This window comes from Salvelinus sp. IW2-2015, linkage group LG18 (genome assembly GCF_002910315.2).
Source record: "Salvelinus sp. IW2-2015 linkage group LG18, ASM291031v2, whole genome shotgun sequence".
In the NCBI taxonomy this organism is placed as follows: domain Eukaryota; kingdom Metazoa; phylum Chordata; class Actinopteri; order Salmoniformes; family Salmonidae; genus Salvelinus; species Salvelinus sp. IW2-2015.
This window is the reverse complement of record NC_036858.1, coordinates 27,343,746-27,358,408: the sequence shown is the minus strand read 5'-3', so window position 1 is coordinate 27,358,408 and position 14,663 is coordinate 27,343,746.

Sequence of the window (14,663 nt, the reverse complement as noted above, 5' to 3'; positions counted from 1 at the left end):
CTGTATGTAAAATTTCTCCTTCCAATTTCTTCAGTTCAAATCAATAAGCATCTATAGTGATGAAAACCTTGTTTCATTTATATTTGTTCAAGAAAAACATGATTTATTCTACCCATGTCTTGATTATAATAGATTTTTATTTACACAGTTAATATAAAAAAYTATTAACCATGTATGCTGTCTATATTGCTTGTAATTGATATAAGTCAACATCTAAGTATTAAGTCTTTTTTCTTAAATTGTTCTGGCTGTATTGTTTTAAAAACCCAATAATGTTGTGGGTCCATCAGACCAGCAAACATTGGCTGAATAACAAAAACATGAACACCACACAAGGGTTAATGATGGTGTTGGAGTCGTGCTTGGCCACGTAGACGTGGGTGAACAGGGAGTACAGGAGGGGACTAAGCACACACCCCTGAGGGGCCCCAGTGTTGAGGAGCAGCGTGGCAGATATGTTGTTGCCTACCCTTACCACCTGTGGGTGGTCCGTCAGCAAGTCCAGGATTCAGTTGCAGAGGGAGGTATTTAGTCCCAAGGTCCTTAGCTTAGTGATGAGCTTTGTGGGCACTATGGTGTTGAACACTGAGCTGTAGTCAATTAAGCATTTTTTTAGTATGTAATGGCTTCCGTCGGTAGAAGGAGAGGAGGACCAAAGCGCAGCGTGGTATGTATCCATATTTATTAGAATACTTTTTCAATAATGAACAAAACAATAAACAGACGAAACCCCAACGAAGCTACAGTCCCAAACTAGAGAACACAAAAACAGATGAACGCAAGAATAGGAACAATCACCCACAAACCAACAGTGAAAACAGGCTACCTTAATATGGTTCCCAATCAGAGACAACGTAAAACACCTACCTCTGATTGAGAACCATATCAGGCCAATAACACAAACCTAAACAAAGAAACACATAACATAGACTACACCCACCCAGCTCACGTCCTGACCAACTAAAAAAAGACTTAAACAAAGGAAATAAGGTCAGGAACGTGACATAGTAGCATTTCGCTACACTCGCAATAAAATCCGCTAGCCATGTGTATGTGACCAAAACATTTGATTTTATTTGAACAGCATTCTCACAAAGGTGTTCCTTTTGTCCAGGTGGGAAAGGGCAGTACGGAGTGCGATTGAGATTGCGTCATCTGTGGATCTGTTGGGGCGGTATGCGAATTGAAGTGGATCTAGGGTTTCCGACATAATGGTGTTGATGTGAGCCATGACCAGCCTTTCAAAGCACTTCATGGCTACCGACGTGAGTGCTATGGGGCGGTAATCATTTAGGCAGGTTACCTTCACTTTCATGGGCACAGGGACTATGGTGGACTGTTTGAAACATGTAAGTATTACAGACTCAGTCAGGGAGAGGTTGAAATGTAGGTGAAGACACTTGCCACTTGGTTCACGCATGCTTTGAGTACACGTCCTGGTAATCCATCTGGCCCCCGCGGCTTTGTGAATGTTGATCTGTTTAAAGGTCGAGAGCGGGATCACACAATCATCCGGAATAACAGATGCTCTCATGCATGCTTCAGTATTGCTTGCCTCAAAGCGAGCATAAAAGGCATTTAGCTCAATCTGGTAGGCTCGCGTCACTGGGCAGCTCGTGGCTGGGTTTCCCTTTGTAGTCCGTACTATTTTTCAAGCCCTGCCACATCTGACGAGCGTCAGAGCCGGTGTAGTAGGAATCAATCTTAGTCCTGTATTGACGCTTTGCCTGCTTGATGATGTTCGTCTGAGGGCATAGCGGGATTTCTTATAAGTGTCCAGATTAGTGTCCCGCCCTTTGAAAGCGGCAGCTCTAGCCTTTAGCTCGGTGTGGATGTTGCCTGTAATCCATAGCTTCTGGTTGGGAAGCGTATGTACGGTCACTGTGGGGACAACGTCGTCGTTGCACTTACTGATGAAGCCGAAGACTGAGGTGGTATACTTCTCAATGCTATTGGATGAATCCCGGGAACATATTCCAGTCTGTGCTAGCAAAACAGTACTGTAGCTTAGTATCCACGTCATCTGACCACTTCCGTATTGAGCGAGTCACTGGTGCTTCCTGCTTTAGTTTTTGCTTGTAAGCAGGAATCAGGAGAATAGAATTATGGTCAGATTTGCCAAATGGAGGGTGAGGTAGAACTTTGTATGCGAGCATCGGTTTGTGGTGGTAAATAGACGGCTACGAATAATATAGATGAGAACTCTCTTGGTAGATAGTGTGGTCTACAGCTCATCATGAGGTATTCTACCTCAGGCGAGCAATACCTCGATACTTAATTAATATTAGATATCGTGCACCAGCAGTTATTGACAAATAACACACACCCCCGCCCCTCATTTTACCAGATGTAGCTGCTCTGTCCTGCCGATGCACGGAGAAGCCAGCCAGCTCTATATTATCCGTGTCGTCGTTCAGCTACGTCTTGGTGAAACATAAGATATTACAGTTTTTAATGTCCCGTTGGTAGGATAGTCTTAATCGTAGATCGTCCAATTCGTTTTCCAATGATTGCACGTTGGTCATTTTAATTTATTTATTATTGGGCAAGTCAGTTAAGAACAAATGTTTATTTACAATGATGGCCTACCCCGGCCAAACCCGGACGACGCTGGGCCACTAGTTTACCTACTTGTCAGCAAATTCTTGCAAGGAACCCCTTGTAAGAATAACAGCGATTCCCCGTCCCTGTTTCGGTAAAAGGCTGAGGGAAGAAAGAAATGTAACCACTCTCAAGTTCATTGACAGAGATATGGATGCAGGGATTAACCATCCATGATATCAAAATTATTGTTTTAACCTTGTTTTGAGGCTGTAGTATTTGTTTACATGTTCTTTGTTTACAAACATTGGAATAAAACAAGCTTACATTTTGGGTTCTGATGYGAAACGGCAGTTGAATTAAGCTCATAAAGCACTCATAAGTTATATTCTTCAAGAATCAATGGGCACATATCATTAACAACAATTTATGTAGCGGGGCATCAGGTAGCCTAGCGGTTAGAGTGTTGGGCCAGTATCCAAAAGGGTGCTTGATCGAATCCCCGAGCTGACAAGGTAAAAATATGTCGTTCTGCCCCTGAACAAGGCAGTTAACCCACTGTTTCTAGGCTGTCATTGTAAATAAGAATTTGTTCTTAACTGACTTGCCTAGTTAAATAAAGATATAAAAATAACTGCTGAATGCCCTTTTCAAGGCTTAGTGCAGTCAAAAATGTAATTTTCCTGTGTTTTGTATATATTTCCAGTTTCCACACTATGAGGTCGAAATAATACTCTGAAATTGTGAAAATGATGATAAAGCTCTTTTAGTGTAAGCGCTGCTTGAGAAGACTGCCTGAAATTTCTGCCTGCTTTGGTGGGATGGAGTTTTGGCCTGCCTCGTGACATCACCAGGTGGTAAATGAGTTAATAGACCAATAAGAAAGAGAGTTCATAACCTCTCTGCCAATAACAGCTAGCTTTCAGTTTTTTCCTCCCCACTCACAGACAGTCCTAGCAAAATTCTTGCTTGAGAAATAGCTTTTTGCGAATAATTTATTTTGGACCATTTTATTGAAAACAATCACAGTACTTAATAATTCTTAGCGCTAGGGGTCATATATATATATATTTTTTTTTAAACATTCCCAACGTAAACTGACATTTTCTCTGGCCCAGATCGTAGAATATGCATATAATTTTCAGATTAGGATGGAAAACAGTTTCCAAAACTGTCAAAATATTGTCTGTGAGTATAACAATACTTATTCTGCAGGCGAAAACCTGAGAAAATATAACCCGGAAGTGATATATAAAAAAAAATCTGTTTCCTGGACTGTCTATCCTCCATTTAAAGGGGTATCAACCAGATTCCTTTTCCAATGGCTTCCTCAGGCTGTGACCAGGCTTTAGACATAGTTTCAGGCTTTTATTTMGAAAAATTAGCGAGATGTTTCAAAAGAGGTCAGGTGTCCTCTGAATAGTTCCTGCGCGCGAGAGAGGGGCTCCCCAATTTCCTTTTCTCTCTTAAAGAATAGGTTATGGTCCGGTTGAAATATTATCYATTATGTTTGTTAAAAACAACCTGAGGATTGATTATAAAAAATATTTGATATGTTTCTACGACCATTACGAATACTTTCTGGAATTTGTCGAACGGAACAAGGCTGTAGTTTTCTCAACATAATGCGCAACCCAAATAGCGTTTTTTTGTGATAAAAGTAATATTTATCGAACAAAAATTAAATTTGTTGTGTAACTGGGAGTCTCGTGAGTGGAAACATCCGAAGATTATCAAAGGTAAGCGATTAATTTTATTGCTTTTCTGACTTTCGTGACCATGCTAATTTGGGGCTAGCTGTTGTAGCATTGATTGCTACACTCACAAAAGATTGGATTTCTTTCGCTGTAAAGTATATTTTAAAAATCTGACACGATAGGTGGATTAACAACAAGCTAAGCTGTGTTTTGTTATATTTCACTTGTGATTGCATGATTATAAATATTTTTTGTAATATTTATGCATTTGGCGCCCTGCAATTCTAGCGGTTGTTTAGGAAAGTGATCCCGTAAAAGGGATCCGTAGCGCAGAGAAGTAAATTTTTACCCAGAAATTATTTGATATTGTCACGTTCCTGACCTTATTTTCCTTTGTTTAACTTTGTTTAGTTGGTCAGGACGTGAGCTGGGTGGGTAGTCTATGTTATGTGTTTCTATGTTGGGTTCAATGTGTTGCCTGATATGGTTCTCAATTAGGGGCAGGTATTTGACGTTTCCTCTGATTGAGAACCATATTAAAGTAGGTTGTTCACACTGTTTGTTTGTGGGTGAGTGTTGCTGTGTCTGTGTTTGTTGCACCACACGGTACTGTCTCGTCTCGTTCGTTCGTTCTTTCCTGTTCGTGCGTTCATTGTTTTTTATGTTCACAAGTTCAGGTCTGTTTAACGTCGTTTGTTGTTTTGTAGTTTATTCAATTGTTTCCGTGTTTGTATTCGTGCCACACGGGACTGTTGTCGGTTGTATTCATTTTGTTATTTTGTTTCATGTTAGTGTTCAGTTTCGATTTAATAAATTATCATGAGCACTACCCACTCTGCGTGTTGGTCCGATCCGTCTCGCCTCTCCTCGTCCGAGGAGGAGGACGAATATGAAAGCCGTTACTGATATTGAGATAAAAACGGCTGCATTGGACCTTTAAAGATATACTTCTCCTTAATGCAACCGCTGTGTCAGATTTCAAAAAAGCTTTACAGCGAAAGCACACCATAGAATAATCTGAGTACAGCGCTCAGCCACCAAAACAAGCCATACAGATACCTGCCATGTTGTGGAGCCAACAGAGTCAGAAATAGCATTATAAATATTCACTTACCTTTGATGATCTTCATCAGAATGCACTCCCAGGAATCCCAGTACCACAATAAATGTTTGTTTTGTTCGATAAAGTCCATCATTTATGTCCAAATACCTCCTTTTTGTTCGCACGTTTAGTTCACAAATCCAAATTCACAAGGCGCAGGCACTTAGTCCAGGCGAAAAGTCAAAACAGTTCCATTACAGTTCGTAGAAACATGTCAAATGATGTATAGAATCAATCTTTAGGATGTTTTTATCATAAATAATATTCCAACCGGACAATTCCTTTGTCTTTAGAAATGAAACGGAACGCAGCTCGCTCTCACGGCCACGCGCGTGACTTAGCTCATGGTATTCTGCCAGACCCCTTTAGTCAAACAGCTCTTATTCGCTCCCCCTTCACAGTAGAAGCCTGAAACAAGGTTCTAAAGACTGTTGGCATCTAGTGGAAGCCTTAGGAAGTGCAATCGGACCAAATTTACACTGTATCTTGGATAGGCAATTACTTGAAAATCTACAAACCTCAGATTTCCCACTTCCTGGTTGGATTTTTTCTCAGATTCTTGCCTGTCATATGAGTTCTGTTATAATCACAGACATCATTCAAACAGTTTTAGAAACGTTAGAGTGTTTCCTATCCAAATCTACTAATAATATGCATATCTTAGCTTCTGGGCCTGAGTAACAGGCAGTTTACTCTGGGCACCTTATTCATCCAAGCTACTCAATACTGCCCCCCAGCCATAAGAAGTTAACTGCCTTTTCAACAGAGTCAATCCAAAGGTCAGTCAGAGTGGTGAGAACATTGAACAGAAACGTGGAAGTCACAGGACACCAGTCAGTATTTCCCTTCCCTGGTTCATTCGCTATCTCTCTAGAGGGTCCTGGAGGCTTTCCCAAGCAAGGTGCAGCCACTGCACTGCTGTCACTGCCCACCTCTTTATTGCTTGCACCTGCTAAAACATTTTAGGTATTTGAGCAGCAGGGCAACACATTTGCTTTTCATTTAACCTGCCTTTGAAGTACATAATGGCAGAGTAGCAAAGGTTTCTCCCCCCTTAATCATTCACCTAGTGGAGGCGCATTCTCTGCAGCTAACCCATCAAGCGGAAAACGAGTTTGGCCCACTATTTCTTCCTCCTCTCCACCCCCCCCCTGCCTTTCTCTTTTCCCTCTCCCTCTTCCGCTCTCTCTCCTTTCTCTCTTTCTCTCTCTCTCTCTCCATTTGTGTGGCCCTGCGTATAGAGTCAGAGGTAAGTTGGTTGGCACAACATGGTTAATTATCTTTAGCAGCCACTCATGGAGTAGTTTATTGGCGCAGCCTACACTGGCTCTCATTTGATGCAAGATAATGATCCTTTTGTGCCTTCACATTAAATGACGAGAAACATGCAAAAGATCTGGAAGTAAAGTCGAGCTGGGAATAGAGCCAAATTTGACGTAAATGTTTAATCATCTTCAATGATGATAGCATACGCTTCAATTTGGGCTTGCGTCTGCCCTTATTAGACAGATGGGGTTTTGTGTGTGAGTGTGTGTGTGTGTGCGTGTGTGTGTTTGTGTAGGGGGAAGAGGGAAAGTAATTAATGTAATTCAATCATAATTGTAATTTGATTATTCTGTACTGGATGAAGCTTTTGTCTTTCCTTTTCTCTGTTATCTGTGTGTGTTCCATTAACCCTTGGAGAGGAGAGGAGCTGCATTCATTTTGGATGAATCAAGCATTGCTATATCACCACTTAATGAGTAGTCTTCATTTGGTGCAGATGCCAATGCACACTGCATAGACATATGTCAAGGAGGCTACTTTATGACATTAGACAAGAAAAGAGGAAACATTGAGATGATTTGTATGTTTGGAGAGACACAAAAAAATACATTTTGACATTTTAACCAATGTATTAAAGGGGCAAACTGACATAGCTACATCCATTGTTTGTACTTTTAAATGAATGAATGATGTACTGTATATACCCATTAATTCTTGAATAATATAACTTAAATGCCTCGTGAGCTTAGTTCAACTGGCGTAGCCCATCAGAAACTAAAATATAAGCTTGTTTGTAAATTGTTTGTAAACAATGTGATTGTAAACAAACACTGTACAGCTTCAAAACTATACTTTTGATACCATGGATGGTCAGTCCTTGCATTCATAACACTTTCTATGAATTCGAGAGTGGTTTCATTTCTCCAGCTCAATCCCTCAGTCGATTACCAAAACAGTTGAGGGGTAATCCGCTTTGTTATAGTTTGAACTGCAGATTTTCCCTTTAAGTAGAAACAAAATGCATAGAAGGTGTGTAAAGCATGAAACACACCGAGAATTTGACAGCCGATAGACTGCCGATAGGTACTTATCACAGTAGAAGGCCGTTCCTTCTCTTGCCAGAACAGACATACCTACTGCGTACCGACCTGGTACCGACGAACCTGCCGTTTCTACTTGTAGAATCGCAATGCTCTGCAGTGGCCGACAACTTGACTTTGAGCTAATCAGAAAGCACAAACTTCCACGTGGAGGAGCCGACAGGAGTGACAAGAAAAAGGAAAAAATAAACCACCTTTTCATCAAAATTGTTCTAACTAAAAAAATAAAGCTGCATAAGTCTACAACTTTTTTTTCTAAAGCAAGTCTTTACATCTTTTACGTCTAGCTAAGGAATTTTGTGCTTGCAGGCTTTTTTGGTAAGGTTTGATAATGTGCACTAGCTTATTAGTTAGCTAACATTTGCTTGCTAACTGAGCAAAGCAGTCACACACATGGATGGGGTGGTAAGTGCAGCACAATGCACACAACACTAAATGCTTTCCCTAGCTAGTTATTTGGCTACTAGAATTATAATTAAATCACAATGGATTCGTTTCCATGAATCAGCTGTAGCTAGCTGCCGAGAGTCAATGCACTGTTTTTACTTTACCTAGCTAGCAGAACAGCTAGCTAGCGAATCACGCTAACCATTTAGCTAACGTTAGCCAGCTGGGACATTCCTACTGTGCAGTGATTTTTCTGTCCCCAGGAAATATCTCTTCTTATTTAGTGTAAAATGTGGATTCTAAAAGGCTTTAAATACAAGGTCTGGTATCCTTTACCTTAACTTTTTGTCAGTGGATGTATGCATTTTTGCCATGTCCCCGGATGTTATTCATCAAGAAATATAAGCCACAAAATAATACAATATTTAAAATCTTTCTTTATTACTTTTTAGTGGGCTCCCGACTGGCTCAGCGGTCTAAGGCACTGCATCTCAGTGCAAGAGGTGGCACTGCAGTCCCTGGTTTGAATCCAGGCTGCATCACATCCGGCTGTGATTGGGAGTACCATAGAGCGGCTGGGGTAGGCCGTCATTGTAAATAAGAATTCGTTTTTAACTGACTTGCCTAGTTAAATAAAAAAAATTGTCCAAGTTAAATTCTCTCTCATCAATGTTTTTAAATTGTTAATAATTAATTTTCCACCCTGTTAGTTTGTTGTAATTCTCCATTTAAGAAAACAACTCCTTCCTAAAATGGGCGAATTCGTAAATTAGCTCTGGCTATCTACTCCGATTTCAGAGCACTCTCATCTAAGTGTGCCAGAGCGCAGAATAACTGATGGCAGGTCTTTGTAAACGTTGGCAAAAAAAGCGTATTTAAAAAGTTGCCAGCAGCACAGTTACATTCACCAACACGTTGGATAACATGAAAACAGCCTAACCAGCTCTGCTAGGATGAGTAAAATGGTCAGAGTGAGGTGTTCTTTCATTTGTGTCTGGAAGTAGCTAGCAAGCTAGCCAGTTCTGACCATTGTGTGGTCAGAAAGCTCGGATCAACCTTACTCCTCGGCCTGAGCGTCCAATGTGCGCTCTGAATGTCCCGAGAGCGAAGCGCTTTTAATATATGAAAGGAAAATCTGACATCGCTCTGAATTTACGAACGCCCAGAGCACACTATGAGCGCACTCTGGCACTCCAGAGTGAATTTACTAACGCACCCAATGACACCACATTCAGGAAGTGTCATATTTTCTTTGGTGGGAAAACAATGGTGCAAAGCTAAATAAATATAAACACTCAGTTTAATCTATTTTTCCATGATTCATGTTGTTAGTCTGTATATCCGACTCATAAATCTCCACCTTGTTAGGCTACATTATAGAGAAAATGTAAATATGTTTGAAAGGGAAGTTTAAATATTTTAAAGGGAAGTTTAAAGTGTTCACTATTATGCTAGCTCAATCTTGCTCTCTTACAGAGCTATGGCTAATTTAGGCTCCAAAATTCTAACCTGTTAGGTTCCACCCTGTTAGGATTATGCACCTAACAGGTTGGAAAATGCACCAATTTTTTTTTAAATGCCCTCGCTTGACCAATATTATTTTTAAAGATATACTTTTCCCCCAAAGGTTATGAGGTCCAAAAGGCACTGCAAAGTAGGAATGACCCAGCTAACTAAAATGTATCTATGGGCTGTATGTGATTATGGAGAATTAATTAAATAGTTTCTTTGTCATCTTGCTAGCTAGTTATATCGCTGTGGCCATCTGGCTAGTACAAACAAGAGCTTTCTACAACAATAGCAACATTAGCTCAGCTAGCTAGATAGCTAACATTGACTAGACCATAAAGCAACACATTGCCAAACAACGCTACTGCCACCTTCTGGTTTGGAGTATTTTAACAAGGCTGAGTGGTTGACTTCAAGGACTTTGCTGTGTGAACATAAACAAGATTGACTGCCGACACTCTGTTCAGAGGTGCTAAGTACTGTCAGCAGGCAAACATTTGACAAAGAGTGTCTGAGTTCCAACATAATTTAGACACACTGAACTCCTGATATGTCTTTAAAAACAGGCAAGGGTTAATTAATGTCCTAAATGTAAATAACCAACTGTGGGCTAAGGAGAGAAAATAAGCAGTCGCCTTTTGAGGAGTATCTGTTCACACCGGTTCTTTCAACACACACAGGTATTTTTTGCCCTGTCATTGTCAATCAAATCTCCACACTCACATTTTACCAGGACTCTTGAGTGGTTCCTCTGAGCTCTCAATTTAACGCAATCACCACACGATAGGATCACCTCCACCGTGGCCAGGTGGCTCAGTCCTCCCCCAACCCCAGTCCCCAATGTGCCTAGTTATGACCCTGTACGTAGTTTAGAACAACTAAGAACTGCAATCTCACTGAGACTCTTAAAGCGAAAGTTAGAGGCACTAGTAGCGCCGTCCCCCGAAGTGGAGGCTGCCTGACTTTTCCCTTCTTGGCACTTGTTTGTGTTGATAATGCACGACTCCCTCTCTTTCGGTTATGTCAACCAGAACTAAAGGGCCAGTTAATAAGGGCCAATCTTCCTCTTATCTATAAATCCTAAATAATAGGATGAGGGGGGAAAGATCAAAAAGGGACATGGGGCTCAAAATAAAATAAATCACACCTGGAATCCGTGGTAGAAACTGGCACAGGGCTCCTTATATTACTCTCAAATTACTTCATTTGTTCCTGGAGATATTTTAATCCCGACTGACCTCAAACTTCCCATGAACCAGGGCCTGAACAAAAGGCCGCCCACTGTCCTTGCAGTAAATCTGTTGTCTCCCTTCTGGGCTCTCAACCGGGGATCATAGATCACCACTGCGCTGCAGCTTGCTTCAATTTACTCAATTAACTCTGGTAAAGCACTTGTACGTTCTGCAGATGTTGGTTTATTATCGGGGCCTAAAATGTACAAGTGAGTTCAGGAGTTTGGGGTTGTGGCAAGGTTGACGGAGGGGGGATGGGCGACCAACCCCTTTCTCATATTAACTTTCTGTGTCTGAAGAGAGAGAGAGAGAGAGAGAGAGAGAGACAGAGACAGAGACAGAGACAGAGAGAGAGAGAGAGAGACAGAGACAGAGAGAGACAGAGAGACAGAGAGAGACAGAGAGGGAGTATGCATGGGTGTGTTTGTGTGCACAGATGAAGGTGAGAATTGTTTCATTCTGCGTAATCTAGAATGCACTTAATTTGCTGTTCATTCGGAAAAGCTCATGTCAGATCAGAACATCAAGAGAAACCATGTTCCATGTTGTATTTGGATAGTATAGGCTACACAGGTTGAGGATTTTCCATTGCGATATTTAAGGTTGGTGATTAACAGAGATTTAATTGAGCCATCGGAATGACAGATAACTTCACTAAAGATGAGCACAGACCAAGTCAATTATTACCTGTGGCGCAGCTGTTGGACTTCCAACCCAGCCTCCATGGATTAAATGTACCTCTGAAGATCTTAGTCACATGAAATGGCTTATTCCTGAGTTTGAATCATTTGCAGATGACAAACCTCGAGAGGCTGCCCGTAAATCATTATCAGGATATTATTGCAATGCTCACAGTTGTCTTAGAAATGACCTTGAGCAAATATAATTTGTCAAATATAGATGTTTATTTATTTCGTGCGAGCTATCGGAAAATCAGCAATATGATTAAACATAAAACATAAGTTTTATCTCCTGCTAACCTCTCTTTGGATAAATCAAAGTAAAAGGGACTTGTGGAATGTAAAGTATACAGTAGGGAGGATGCTAATATAGAACAGGTGCGGTCACCATCACCATAAACCATTCTGCCGACACCAGCCATGTGTGCCCATTATTGCCTCCATTCGCCAACTACATTTCAATTAAGAGCGGCAGCACAGGATGACATTCATGGTGCTTTAAAATAAGGTTTTGACAAATGATTTTCCTGTGTCAAAGTAATACGCTAACTGCAGGCAAGGCTGCGCAGAGACAGAGGCTTTATCTTTGGCCAGTGGGTGATACAGTGCAATGGAAAGTTATTTTGGGAGGCTCTGCACTAGTTTAATGGCTTGCCAGTTGATTTTTATGAGAACATGCTCTTTATGTGCAGGTTAGCCTCCGCGAGAGAGCTGACTTCTATTACTCTGGTTCTTCACACACAAATCAAACATGTCTTGGTATGGTATTTATCTGAGCTGGCTCATTTTCTCTGTCAAGACGACTGGTTTTATCAACTTGGCAGGCACCCCAGTTTTTTGGGGGTTAGAGACTGTCAGACAGGCAGACGAAGATAATCATTTTCAGGGTCACTCATTCAGTGCTAAGTTGATCCTTCATGCATAAATCAAGAATAACATATCAATTATATTCTTATATGAATGCAAGTAGCTCACATTTGACATTTTATATTAGTGACCCCACTACATTTCATTAGGATGTTTAGCTTGCAATTAAGAGGTTATGTTATCCAGAGCACGCACTGTGAAATTGATTACCTCTATGCAAATACACAAACTTTGACAGAGAAGACATTGTAAAAGAGTATTAGATATTTTTCTCCTCTTTGAAATATGAAATGTGTTGCCAAGTCTTAGGGGGAGGCAATGAYATGAAATTCACTGCTAATGATATTCCCTGTGGGAAGAATGTTAATTTATTCATGTTAATGCGCCTTATTTTCTGTTTCGAGGTATATTCTGCCGAATTACCAAACAAATTTAATTGTTAATCTATCTGCATTGAGACAAGCAACATCTTGTTCAATAATCCGTGAGTCAGCTTGATCCAATTATGCTAGAACGGGGACATTTGTAATCATTCGCCATCCATCCAACCAAGCATCCAACCAACCCCCCCAACCAACCAACACACGCACATACACACACACCATTTTCCATTCCTCATCTGCTGTCAGAGAAGAAGCATCAAAGTTGCGCTTTGGGGAACACAAATGAATACAAATGTTTAAATGAAGTTGAAAGAAAAAGCTGACCCTTTTGAGAGGAGGTCAAGGGTGTGAGGATTGTAAATGGCATTCTTACCCCTGGGCCTCCACTAATAGGTTTTGGAGAAGAGGACAGGGCCTGCTCATTTCTTCACTGTCTTCATTGACAGGTCCTCAGGGAGTGATAGGGAAGTATGTCGAAGTGTAATGAACTTGTTTGCCTTTTCTAAAGCCCTAGCTGTCATCTAAATCACGGCTTCAGCGAACTGGCCACCATTCTCTCTTTTACTCAGTTATGGGTGCCTTACAGCGTCCTGCTACAGGAGCAGCATCCAATCCATACACTATAGAACTGAACTTGGTCTGAGCACTACTAAACTGACCAAATTAGGAGAAATTGTGCACAGAAATATCATATTTGATGAATAACCTAGGTGTAATAATCATCAACCAATCATCAACCAATATTTACAATGATTTGAAATCCTAGCATATACAGTAAATGAAACATTTTAGATGAAGGTTTATGACTCAGTAAAATGTTTGTAGTGATATAGAAGATATCAGTTAGTCTGAAGTGTCAGATTGCAATTGAGGCTGGATCACACCCTACTTAGAGGAGAAAGGGAATGGGATGGAGTGTCATGAACATATTAGGCTGGCAGGTCTGCTCTTGGTTAGCAGGACAAATCTTTTTCTGAGGGTGGACTGGGCCCAGCATCTGTGGTATTCCAAGCGGATTGATTGGCAACATTCCTCTGTGTTCCCTCCTGCCCTCCCCTGTGCCCCTCCCATGATGTAATGGTATTATCAATTAGACCCCATCAATTTAGCAAAAACAAATAAGCACCTCAGTGCACCTCCCTTTGAGCATATGGTTCTGGTTTCCTGATCTTTATCAGTTGCCGCTGTTTGGTTAATCCTTTGGCCAAATTGGCCTGTCTGGGAGAGGTTATGCCTTCCTCCTCCCTCTGTTCTCTTCTCTTTCCCTGGACTGCTGTCTTGAGGTCTGCAGCCCTTGGGATGTCTGCTCTCCTACCCTAGTCATTTTTGTTTGCTTATCCTTGCAGTAATCTGAAGTGAAGCTGGCGGCACATATTTGTACATTTGTGATTGGTTTGCTATTGCCAATAGATCTTAATTGGGTGTTTTTGAGTAGGCCTCTTACTGTTGCCATTACTTCCTTTTTGAATTAACCAGATTTATTACGTCAAAATGTTTTACATACAGCTGTAGTGACAAGAAAGCATTCCTCAACATATTTTTTTTATGCGAGTGGCCTAATACAGATGTACGCCAATTTAAATCATCATTATCCAAGTAGATTATGATGAAAAGAGATAAAATCATTAATGACTGTGAACATTTACTCATAGTAATCCTGAATATGGTATGAAATATGTCATGGGTTACTTACAGTGTCAATAGGCAGTCACTATGGAGTATGTATTTGTTTACGCAATATCAATGTGAATTAGAAACACAAAAAAGAGCCTGAGGAAAGTTGACAACCTCCTCTTTTGAACCCCAAAGCTCCCAGAGGGACTGTTTCATAAGTTAATACTCAACCCCTGCAGGAGACTTGGGCTTTTACCCCTGTATCTCACCAAAACATAAACCAAT